The sequence below is a fragment of the Schistocerca serialis genome, chromosome 10 (genome assembly GCF_023864345.2).
Source record: "Schistocerca serialis cubense isolate TAMUIC-IGC-003099 chromosome 10, iqSchSeri2.2, whole genome shotgun sequence".
Lineage (NCBI taxonomy): Eukaryota > Metazoa > Arthropoda > Insecta > Orthoptera > Acrididae > Schistocerca > Schistocerca serialis.
Genome location: NC_064647.1, coordinates 158,060,193 through 158,073,271, shown reverse-complemented (window position 1 = coordinate 158,073,271; position 13,079 = coordinate 158,060,193). Strand labels below are relative to the sequence as shown.

Genomic DNA, 13,079 nt, shown 5'->3' with positions numbered 1-13,079 from the left:
GCGTCGGCCACCGGTTCTCCGATTTGTCACGGCCGGCATTTAACAAGAGAGCGCGTCCCAGCGGCACCCACTTGTCCGCTCCGGCTGCCTGTCTTCGCTCAGCACGCCTTTCCAGACAACGCCGTTCTCCAGTAGTATCACATACCCTATCTGTTGCAGCTGTCTGTTCGTTTCTATAGTTCCTTAACCTCGTTCCTTAGCCTTACAGTCGTACCGCCTTAAACCACCGATGTTATATAATGTCTGTTCATTCGAACACGTCTCCAAGACAGGCACAATTTTCATCCCGTAGCCATTATGAATCCAGAGACAGAGGAATTAATGATATTACCTGCCAATGAGCAATGACTTAAATCAATGGGAAAAGTTGAAACATTGTGTCGGACAGGCAGCTAATGTGTAAACGTAGGTCGTTGTCACAGCCAGTAAAATTCTTCTAGGTTTGAGACCGCATTGTCAACTATAAAATTCCGACGATTCGGCGACAATTTCAAGACGCCTTCATCAGGATGTACTGCTAACTGATGAAGGAGCACTAGTTAGGTTACGTATACAGGGTGGTCCATTGATAGTGAGCGGGCCAAATATCCCACGAAATAAGCGTCAAACGAAAAAACTACAAGGAACGAAACTCGTCTAGCTTGAAGGGGGAAACCAGATGGCGCTATGGTTGGCCCGTTAGATGGCGCTGCCATAGGTCAAACGGATATCGATTGCATTTTTTAAAATAGGAACCCCCATTTTTATTGCATATTCGTGCAGTACGTAAAGAAATACGAACATTTTAGTTGGACCACTTTTTTCGCTTTGTGATAGATGGCGCAGTAATAGTCACAAACGTATAAGTACGTGGTATTACGTAACATTCCGCCAGTGCGGACGGTATTTGCTTCATGATACATTACCCGTGGTAAAATGGACCGTTTACCAATTGCGGAAAATGTCGATATCTTGTTGGTGTATGGCTATTGTGATCAAAATGACCAACGGGCGTGTGCTATGTATGCTGCTCGGTATCCTGGACGACATCATCCAAGTGTCCGGACCGTTCGCCGGAGAGTTACGTTATTTAAGAAAACAGGTAGTGTTCAGCCACATGTGAAACGTCAACCACGACCTGCAACAAATGATGATGCCCAAGTAGGTGTTTTAGCTGCTGTCACGGCTAATCCGCACATCAGTAGCAGACAAATTGCGCGAGAATCGGGAATCTCAAAAACGTCGGTGTTGAGAATACTACATCAACATCCATTGCACGCGTACCATATTTCTATGCACCAGGAATTGCATGGCGACGACTTTGAACGTCGTGCACAGTTCTGCCACTGGGCACAAGAGAAATTACTGGACGATGACAGATTTTTTGCAAGCGATCTATTTAGCGTCGAAGCGTCATTCACCAACAGCGGTAACGTGAACCGGCACTATTGGGCAACGGGAAATCCACGATGGCTGCGACAAGTGGAACATCAGCGACCTTGGCGGGTTAATGGATGGTGCGGCATTATGGGAGGAAGGGTAATTGGCCCCCATTTTATCGATGGCAATCTAAATGGTGCAATGTATGCTGATTTCCTAGTAATGTTTTACAGATGTTACTACAAGATGTGTCATTCCATGACAGAATGGCGATGTACTTCCAACATGATGGATGTCTGGCACATAGCTCGCGGCATATAGCTCGCGTGCGGTTGAAGCGGTATTGAATAGCATATTTCATGACAGGTGGACTGTTCGTCGAAGCCTTGGACCGCACGTTCTCCGGATCTGACGTCCCCGGATTTCTTTCTGTGGGGAAAGATGAAGGATGTTTGCTATCGTGATCCACCGACAACGCCTGACAACATGCGTCAGCGCATTGTCAATGCATGTCCGAACATTACGGGAGGCGAACTACTCACTGTTGAGAGGAATGTCGTTACACGTATTGCCAAACGCATTGAGGTTGACGGACATCATTTTGAGCATGTATTGAATTAATGTGGTATTTACAGGTAATGACGCTGTAGCAGCATGCGCTCTCAGGAATGATAAGTTCACAAACGTACATGTATCACATTGGAACAAGCGAAATAAAATGTTCAAACGTACCTACGTTCTGTATTCTAATTTAAAAAACCTACCTGTTACCAACTGTTCGTCTAAAATTTTGAGCCCTATGTTTGTGACTATTACAGCGTCATCTATCACAAAGCGAAAAAATAGATCCAACTAAAACATTCATATTTATTTACGTACTACACGAATCTGTAATAAAAAATGGGGGTTCCCATTAAAAAACTGTGGATATCCGTTTGACCTATCGCAGCGCCATCTAGCGGGCCAACCATAGCGCGATCTGGTTTCCCCCTTCAAGGAAGACAACTTTCGTTCTTTGTAGTGTTTTCGTTTGATGCTTATTTCGTGAGATATTTGGCCCAGTCACGATCAATGGACCACCATAGGTACCTAAAAATGCTCCCGTATTACATTTATTTTTATTTATACAGATTTCGCTACTGGCAAATTTTCGGTTTAATGCTACCTCCACCACCACCACCAACAACAACATCAGCACCAACAACAACGACCTATTATGTCGATGGTTCTTTACTACTCACTCCGTCAGCTCCAAATATGACATAGGAATGTATTTTTTGTAGAAGGCGTCTATGTGGTACTGAATCCGAAATAATTCGAAACACTTAGAGACAAAGAAATGAACGTCTAGATGTGTTACAAGGCGAGACAGGGAAGGTATGCGTACGCTGGAGAAGAGCGTCTTTCCTCGCCTTGACTCGCCCCGGAAACAGGTCTTAACGGCGGCTCGCGTAATTGCGGGACGTCCTGTGCTTTCATGCTGCGGCGTCTGCAGCTCTCTTGTGACCCCGCCTCACCTCACAAGGGCCGGATTTCCGAGAGGAACTTCCCACAAGGCCGGGGAGCGCGGGGGCTGTCGGTGTACAGGAGGCGCGTGTTGCGTGACCCACTGCCTGAGCCCCATCGTGTCTGCAGATCCCAAAACCCCAGCCACGTCCCGAATGTCCCGCTCGAAATAAGGTAAGGCTGGGGTAGACAGACTTCCTCCCAGCGTATTGGTACTCCTCTCCAATTTGGAACTGCATGTTAAGTAATTTTTTTTATTACTTAAGGAATACAGTAAGCAGCCCCTTTTATGCAACTTTATTTACTCCGCCGGCCTCTGTGGCCGAGCGGTTCTAGCCGCTTCAGTCTGGAACGGCGCCACCGCTACAGTCGCAGGTTCGAATCCTGCCTCGAGCATGGATGTTAGGTTTAAGTAGTTCTAAGTCTAGGGAACTGATGACCTCAGATGCTAAGTCCCATAGTGCTCAGAGCCATTTGAACCATTTTTTTATTCACTCCAGTCTTCAATTGGCATAATACATTTATACACCGAGGGCAAAAAATCGCTACACCAAGAAGGAGTTGTGCTACATGAACGAAAGTTGTTAGGCGTGTTACTTCATCTGAAAGATCCCCATTTAATGAAAAAAATACAAGCTTACGGAGTATCGGAGCAGACTTTCCACTAGATTCAAGACTCTCTTGCAGATAGAATTCAACACGTCGCTCTTAAAGGGAACAAAATCGGGAGATGTAATGATAAATCCGGAGTACGACAGGGAAGTGTGATAGGATGGTTCAAATGGTTCAAATGACTCTGAGCACTATGGGACTCAACTGCTGAGGTCATTAGTCCCCTAGAACTTAGAACCAGTTAAACCTAACTAACCCAAGGACATCACAAACATCCATGCCCGAGGCAGGATTCGAACCTACGACCGTAGCGGTCTCGCGGTTCCAGACTGCAGCGCCCTTAACCGCACGGCCACTTCGGCCGAAGTGTGATAGGACCGTTGGTGTTTACAATATACAGGGTGTTACAAAAAGGTACGGCCAAACTTTCAGGAAACATTCCTCACACACAAAGAAAGAAAATATGCTATGTGGACATGTGTCCGGAAACGCTTACTTTCCATGTTAGAGCTCGTTTTATTACTTCTCTTCAAATCATATTAGTCATGGAATGGAAACACACAGCAACAGATCGTACCAGCGTGACTTCAAACACTTTGTTACAGGAAATGTTCAAAATGTCCTCCGTTAGCGAGGAGACATGCATCCACCCTCCGTCGCATGGAGTCCCTGATGCGCTGATGCAGTCCTGGAGAATGGCGTATTGTATCACAGCCGTCCACAATACGAGCACGAAGAGTCCCTACATTTGGTACCGGGGTTGCGTAGACAAGAGCTTTCAAATGCCCCCATAAATGAAAGTCAAGAGGGTTGAGGTCAGGAGAGCGTGGAGGCCATGGAATTGGTCCGCCTCTACCAATCCATCGGTCACCGAATCTGTTGTTGAAAAGCGTATGAACACTTCGACTGAAATGTGCAGGAGCTCTATCGTGCATGAACCACATGTTTTGTCGTATTTATAAAGGCACATGTTCTAGCAGCACAGGTAGAGTATCCCGTATGAAATCATGATAACGTGCTCCATTGAGCGTAGGTGGAAGAACATGGGGCCCAATCAAGACATCACCAACAATGCCTGCCCAAACGTTCACAGAAAATCTGTGTTGATGACGTGATTGCACAATTGTGTGCGGATTCTCGTCAGCCCACACATGTTGATTGTAAAATTTTACAATTTGATCACGTTGGAATGAAGCCTCGTCCGTAAAGAGAACATTTGCACTGAAATGAGGATTGACACATTCTTGGATGAACCATCCGCATAAGTGTACCCGTGGAGGCCAATCAGCTGCTGATAGTGCCTGCACACGCTGTACATGGTACGGAAACAACTGGTTCTCCCGTAGCACTCTCCATACAGTGACGTGGTCAACGTTACCTTGTACACCAGCAACTTCTCTGACGCTGACATTAGGGTTATCGTCAACTGCATGAAGAATTGCCTCGTCCATTACAGGTGTTCCCGTCGTTCTAGGTCTTCCCCAGTCGCGAGTCATAGGCTGGAATGTTCCGTGCTCCCTAAGACGCCGATCAATTGCTTCGAACGTCTTCCTGTCGGGACACCTTCGTTCTGGAAATGTGTCTCGATACAAACGTACCGCGCCACGGGTATTGCCCCGTGCTAATCCATACATCAAATGGGCTTCTGCCAACTCCGCATTTGTAAACACTGCACTGACTGCAAAACCACGTTCGTGATGAACACTAACCTGTTGATGGTACGTGCTGATGTGCTTGATGCTAGTACTGTAGAGCAATGAGTCGCATGTCAACACAAGCACCGAAGTCAACATTACCTTCCTTCAATTGGGCCAACTGGTGGTGAATCGAGGAAGTACAGTACATACTGACGAAACTAAAATGAGCTCTAAGATGGAAATTAAGCGTTTCCGGACACATGTCCACATAATATCTTTTCTTTATTTGTGTGTGAGGAATGTTTCCTGAAAGTTTGGCCGTACCTTTTTGTAACACCCTGTATATAAAGGATCTAGTAGAAAGCGTCGGATGCTCTTTAAGGCTATTCGCAGATTATGCAGTTGTATATACGAAAGTAGAAACGCCAGAAGATAGTAAGAATTTGCAGAACGACCTGCAGAGAATTGATGAATGGTGAAGAGTTTGGCAGTTCACCCTGAACGTAAATAAATGTAACGTATTGCGCACACGTAGGAAAAGAAATCCACTACTGCACAGCTACAGTATTGATGACAAAAAGCTGGAGATAGCGTCTGCCGTAAAATGTCTACCTAAAGTGGAATGACCATATAAAACAGATAGTAGGAAAAGCGGATACCAGGCTCAGGTTCATCGGAGAAATCTTAAAGAAATGTAACGCATCCACAAAAGAAGTGGCTTATAATGCGCTTGTTCGTCCGATTCTTGAGTACTGTTCGCCTATCTGCGATCCCTATCAGGTAGAATTGATAGAGGAGTAGAGGAGATCCAACGAAGAGCGGCGCGTTTTGGCACGAGAGGGCGTTACGGAGATGCGAAACAAACTCCACTGGCAGACGTTACAAGAGAGGCGTTTCGCATCGCGCAGAGATTTACTATTGAAATTTCGTGACATCACTTTATAGGAGGAGACGAACAACATATTATTCCCCCCCCCCCCCCCCCCCCCCCCCCGTACACGTCGCGTATTGACCACGAGGAGAAAATCCGATAAATTACAGCAAATGCAGAGGCCTACCGAAAATTTTTCTTTCCACACACTATTCGCGAGTGGAACAGGGTTGGAGGTATCAGACAGTGGTACCGAAAGTACCCTCCGCCACATACCATTACGTGGCTTGCGGTGTATGATGTAGGTGTAGATGACGTCTATTCTGATTTCGCTCCAGTCGCGTAACAGTGGGTTTAGTAGCGCTACTATAAGAATGCAAATAAGGTTTGGTTTACATACACTTTATAACAGTCGTGAGCGTTAATTATCTTGAGATTAGACGTAGTGAGTTGATGTTAGTCGAGAGTATCTTTAAAGTGACAGAGACGCCTTTATCAACAGTTCGCTGAGTTTGAACGAGGTCGTATAATAGGGCTACGAAACGCTGGAAGTTCCATCTGCGATATTGCACAAAGACTTGGCAGAAATGTAGCCATAGTACATGACTGCTGGTAGCGGTGGTTACAAGAAGATTGGGTTCCTGCAGCAGCAATTTGAGCAGAAGTTGGAACCACAGCGATGCAACGGACTCCTACAAATCGGTTACTTCAAGGACAGCTCCGAGCCAGACGTCCTGTAGCGTGCATTCCACTGACCCCAAACCGCCGCCATTTGCGGCTTCAGCGGTATCAAGCGAGAGCGCATTGGAGGGCAGGGTGGAGATCTGTTGTGTTTTCTGATCAAAGCTGGTTCTGTCTCGGTGACAGTAATGGCCGGGGCGTGCAACCAACCTGTCTGCCTGCTAGATACACTGGACCTACACCTGTAATTATGGTTGCGATATTGCAGTGCCTTTGTATTTATCTGCAGATACCGGGCAAGCGACTTTCAGGTACAACATCTGACCTGTACGGGAATATACATAATGGATGTACCATTACAGGCCGTAGACGCATGGTTGACGACCTATGGAAGTTTGGGTCTGGCTGTGAGCAGTGCACGGATAAGCGGCACAAATTTTCCTTGCTGTCATTCCATTCTACAGGTCATGGTAGTCCCTATACGCAATTGCGAATTCAAAATGGTTCAAATGGCTCTAAGCACTATGGGACTTAATATCTGAGGTCATCAGTCCCCTTGACTTAGAACTACTTAAACCTGACTAACCTAAGGACATCTCACACATCCATGCTCGAGGCAGGTTTCGAACCCGCGACTGTAGAAGCAGCGCAGTTCCGGACTGAAGCGCCTAGAACCGCTCGGCCACAGCGGCCGGCGCCAATTCATTTGATATGAAATTACGGTTGGTCGGTTTGGGTGTAGAGGACCAAACAGCGACGTCATCGCCCCATCGGGCGAGGGAATGATAGAGAAGGAAATAGGCAGTGGCATTTCAGAGGAACCATCGCAGCATTTGCCTGAAACGATTTAGGGGAATCACGGAAAACGTAAATCAGGATGACTGGACGCGGGTTTGAACCGTCTCCTCCTGAATGCTAGTCCAGTGTGCTAACCACTGCGCCACCTCTGGAACTATGGTCGGGAGGGCTGTTTAATATGAAATCAGGATCATTCTCGTGGTTATGCCATGCATCCTGATCGCAAATTTGTACGTCAGTCTGGCGATCCGACCTGTTGTGTTGCCATTTATGAACACCACTCCAGGCTGCATTTTCCAACAGAATAAAGCTAGCCCACTGTCGTATCGGCCGGCGCACAGCAGCCGTCAACTCCGGCGCGGCGTGCTACAACACGCGCGGCACACAGCGAGTACCGCTGGCGCCGCACGCGATGTCAACCACTGGCGCCAGTGAACGCGTCGTCGCGGGGTTAGCGGCAGCGTACACACCACTATCGACACGGATTACCCTGGCGGCGCTGCCCTCGCCACCGAAGTGAGTAACCGTATAAGGGCGCCATCTACCAGCACTCTGATTGGTCGGACCTGCGAATTTAAGCTCAATCTTCGCCGATGACTGTGTTACTACCCGGCTGCTGGATTCACGACGACCGAACCGTACTGTGGCCTCCCTGGCTGGAAACTTGCGACGCGTCGGTATCGACTGGTTGGCAGTGGTTTGGACTTTTATTCTCTACTAGTGACTCTGATTTCTCCTTGGCGCTACAGCCAGCAAAGTGTTGTGTAGTCGAACTTAAGTTTTGTTTTGAGTGACAGAAGGTCAAATAAATTTGGTTATCACGGAATATTTGTTGTGTTTCAGTGCGGACATAACACCCACATACCGCTCTTGTAACCCAACGTGCTCTACAGAATGACGACATGTTGCTTTGGCCAGATCTGTCTCCAATGGAGAACATATGTGACATCATCGGACGACAACTCTAGCGTCATCAGTAATCAGCATGAACCGTCCCTGTATTGATCGACCGAGTCCAACGGGCATGGAACTCCATACCTCAAATATGTCCGGCACCTGTCAAACGCAATGCATGGGCATTTGCATACTCTCTTTCAACATTCTGGGGGTCACACCGGTTATTAATACCAGCAAATTCACATTGGGAATGGCATATCTTGCGCTTACATTAACATGTAGTTATGCAATGTTAATGTTTTAGATATATTACCCAGACAAATGCATTCGCAAAATTTCATTATTCTACATTATTAGCTTATTGGTGTCAAGATTTTTTTCCCGTCGGTGTATTTACGAGTGACTTATAATCAGTTGCGCTTACCTTTATTTTATAATTTGTTTCTGTTTGTTTTGCATTTATACGGGTACGTCACACATTTTTAGCTTCACTAACGCACCGTGGCCGAGAGATTATAGGCGCTTTAGTCCGGGACCCCGCTGCTGCTACCGTCGCAGGTTCGAATCCTGCCTCGGGCATGGATGTGCGTGATGCCCTTAGGTTAAGTTAAATTTAAGTATTTCTAAGTCTAGGGGACTGATGACCTCAGATGTTAGTCCATAGTGCTTAGAGCCATTTGAACCATTTTTTGTTATTTTTGTTCGAGTTATTGTTCAAAGTCGTAAGTGGGCTGAAAAACTGTTAGGAGCTAGAGTGATTTGTGCACCAAGAAGTTGTTTTTAACCTAAAGTAGCCAAAGACAAATTCAGGAATATTCCCTCACATATCTGTCTTGTAAGCATACTAAGGAAAAATAATGTATTATAGCAAATTGAGACGCTTCGAAAATCGAATAAGCGGAACGGGTTTGACTACCACACAAAAAGCCTTTCATTTAGTCACAAAGGAGAAATCTATGCTCCAAGAAAATACCAGTATTATATTTCATAACTTAGGTTGTTGTTGTTTTTGGGGGAAGAGACCAAACAGCGAGGTCATCGGTCTCATCGGATTAGGAAAGGATGAGGAAGGAAGTCGGCCGTGCCCTTTCAGAGGAACCATCCCAGCATTTGCCTGGAGTGATTTAGGGAAATCACGGAAAACCTAAATCAGGATGGCCGGACGCGGGATTGAACCGTCGTCCTCCCGAATGCGAGTCCAGTGTGCTACCATAACTTAGGTACGACAGAAGATACATGACAATAATGATGACAATGCAATTCAGTTAATAGCACATACCAGTGAAATATAGAGAAGAGACGCCTCAGACTCGGCTGAAAGACCCGGAACACACATTTTTCTGACGTGACTGACGCGTTGGTCACAAAATAACGATATTGCATGACAAAAAAACAGGGACATGAAATAAAACTTTGCGAGTCGTGTCAATGTAGATGCGATGTTTCTTTTTCCCTTATGTGGAAAGAAGACACTCACTGGTAGGAAGAACAGACAACATTGGATATACATAAATTGTCAACAACCTCAACCTTGAAAACTGGTCGGACACAGAAGAAAAAGTACATTATGCGTAAGAACAACACAGTAACCATCTGTAAATAAACACTCTTCTATATTTACAGCCTCAGGCCCCACAAATAGTACGATTAGCGGTTTCGACTTGGTACCTGATTATCAGATGATCTGTTGAAAAATGAATGAAAAACACGGGCGGTAAAATACTAGCAAACTAAATTATAACATCAAACTTACTTTACGGCGTGTAAACGACAGCTGTTTAAACTTGTCACAGTACTGTAGAGGAAGTCGAAACGAACAAACTGACTTACGACACTTGCGGTCTATGAAGCCGGGAAACAGCCTCAGATTGGCCTACAAGAACCACCCAAGCCAAAATGCATGGGCGCAGCGCGGTATTTTCAATATTCTCTCGCTCTCTTCGTGTAAGTTATTAGCCCTAGTAAAAAAATAAAAAATAAAAAAAAGAACAGTGGTTCCTATTGTAGTAAATTTAATTTAGTTCATTTTGTACTGGGATACGTTTTCACAAGAGGCCGTGATTTTCGAGTTATTCAAGAGAAACGTACAAAACTGACCTTCAAACGCACCGCCACCCCCACGCATTCACCTCCCCCTTGTTAGGATTCCTTTGCGAGTCGTGTCACTGTAGATGCGATGTTTCTTCTTCCCTTATGTGGACAGAAGACACTCACTGGTAGGAAGAACAGACAACACTGGATACACACAAACTGTCAAGAACTGAACCTTGAAAACTGGTCCTCCAATAATCGTACAAAAATTTGCTACTAAATTATTTACATCTCACTGGCTTAGTTGGTTATTTCGGTAGTATAACTGATTTAAAATTTCAGCAGAGGTAAATGAAAGAAAAAAGACTTTTGTAAATGTTACTAAAAGACGATTACGTTTACAATTCGCTCTAAACTCAACCATTGAAGCACAGTAGCATCGTAGTAAGAAGGGCTGGAAAAAAAATTATTAATTGAATGGTGTTTAAATTTGCAGAATGTGAGGTAAAATTTACAAAAACGTCAATTTTACAATTTGTAAGTGTACGGCTAAGCGTGGTGGCGTAGTAGCTCAGACAAGAACAAAAACGGTCGAATATGGAAAGTAATTTGTGTAATTACAAATTTTTGTACAGATGTTGGAGGCAGTGCCTTGAGCAACATTCTAAAAATCCTGACCGGTCGGAGACGATTGTGGGGCAGGAGGTACGTATGAAGATCAATTTTGTAAGTTTCTCTTGAATAACTGGAAAACCGCGGCATTTAGCGAAAACGTATTACAGTTCAACCGTAAAACACATTAAATTTCCTACAAATACGTCCCATTCATTTTTTTTCTCCAAGACTTACAGTGCGCACGAAGAGAGCGATAGGATATTGAAAACCTAGCGCGACGCGCATGCACTGTAGCTTAGGTTGTTTTTGTAGGCCAGCTTCAGGTAATTTCTCGATTGTTCGTCTCAACATCATCTACATGAATGTGATATGTTGTAAACAATTATGTCTACACCCTGTAAACACTATCATACGCACCTGAGTATGCGTCAGCTCGACAGGCCAAAAGCGGAGCTCACGAAGGAAACAATATCTGCACTCTGAATGCTACAGTTAATTACGAAATGGTATACGGTTCACAACGCTTTAATCGCAAATTTTAGATTAAAAATAGTTAGTGAAGCCTTCCCAAAGTGAAAATTAGTAAAAATCGTCCATAACCACTGTCGTTGCGAAGCCAGGCAGGGCAGACGACGCATTCCCTGAGTAGCGAAGTGGTGTAGCCAGTGGTCGAAAGGGTATCTACACTAAACGGGAACAGTATGATAGGACTGATAAATAAGGCTACTAGTAGGTAAGTGCGAACCGGCAGAAAAAGGAACTTCAACAACGGAAAACGGCAAATATCGGGAAGAAGAGGTGTCGTAACAAATTGGAAAATACTTAGGAAAGGTTTTCTTAAAAAATTAGTAAAAATTTGTAGCTCTTCTAGTGGTACCATACGGGAGCCTTTAGTTACATGACGACAGACATCCAAATGTTGATGTATGCATCCTTATTCTTCTGCATTTTTTTTAAAATGAGAACCAAAAGCTGTTTTATGCATACGTTATAATGCTCTCTAAAGCAAACACAACAGATCTGTCCGTCAGTCGTACGAACAGGTGCCACAGTACATCTTACACACCACACACACACACACGATACTGAGTATTTATGGTGAACTGTTCTTTCCTTATGCCGTTATTTACGTGGAAGTTGACTGTTAGAACGGAAGCCTAGTATCGCAGTTTTATTCTAATGGAAGAACGAGCAATCTGTTGAGATGCTTTCCCACTGTACGTTAATTCAAGAAAATTCCTGATTTTGATCTTAGCTTTGATCATTTACACTCCTCGTCCACTTATTAATTTATTATGCAAAATAATGTCTAGGTTTGCTTTTAAGTGCTGACTTTTGTTATTTGTTTTACTATATCGGGTTCAGTATTGCATTAACTTAAACTGACTGTCCTTTCAAACAGATTAGAAAAAAATTGGATGTGAATAGGACTCACGCATCAAGTGTTCTGTAGAACGTAATTATGCATATAGATAATTTATCCATTCTATGAATCGAAAATTTCGACGATTTTTGCCGGTTATCGATAATGACAAGATATAAAAATATGTTGCATAAATGCCCGTATCTTTTGACTGCAATGATGATGAAGCTTAAATTTTTTTACCCCGCCAAGGCACTTGATACGTCAACCCATTCCTGAGAAAACGGTGTCGTAACAGACGGAGAGACAGACATAATAAATGAAATAAAAATATTTTTCGTGTAATATGATTACAAATTAACAATTTTCGGATTTTTCCTTTTGGCTGCACTGTGAAACCTTGCTTCTGGCCAAATTTCACTATTCTAGACAACCGGGAAGAGCCCTGCAGGTATTGATGAGCGAGTTTTCGAATATCAAATAATGACACAAATAGTCAAATATTTTGATTGTACTGATTTAGAGCTTCAGTTTTTAACGCCACTAAGAAACCGGAAACCATAGTACGTGACATTAATTTCAACTGTGTTTGTCTACCCGTTCGTGAGAAAAAGGGTTTTTAACAATTGCATAGACAGACGGACAAGAGAGTGAAATGTTCAAATGTGTGTGAAATCTTATGGGACTTAACTGCTAAGGTCATCAGTCC

The 13,079-nt window shown here is 44.3% G+C and overlaps 1 protein-coding gene across 4 annotated transcripts in view; it reads right to left on the bottom strand.

Annotated features, from left to right (window-relative positions):
* LOC126424843 (mediator of RNA polymerase II transcription subunit 1-like) overlaps positions 1-13,079 on the bottom strand; it is an 867,028-nt gene that overhangs the window by 232,826 nt on the left and 621,123 nt on the right. The window lies entirely within an intron of this gene.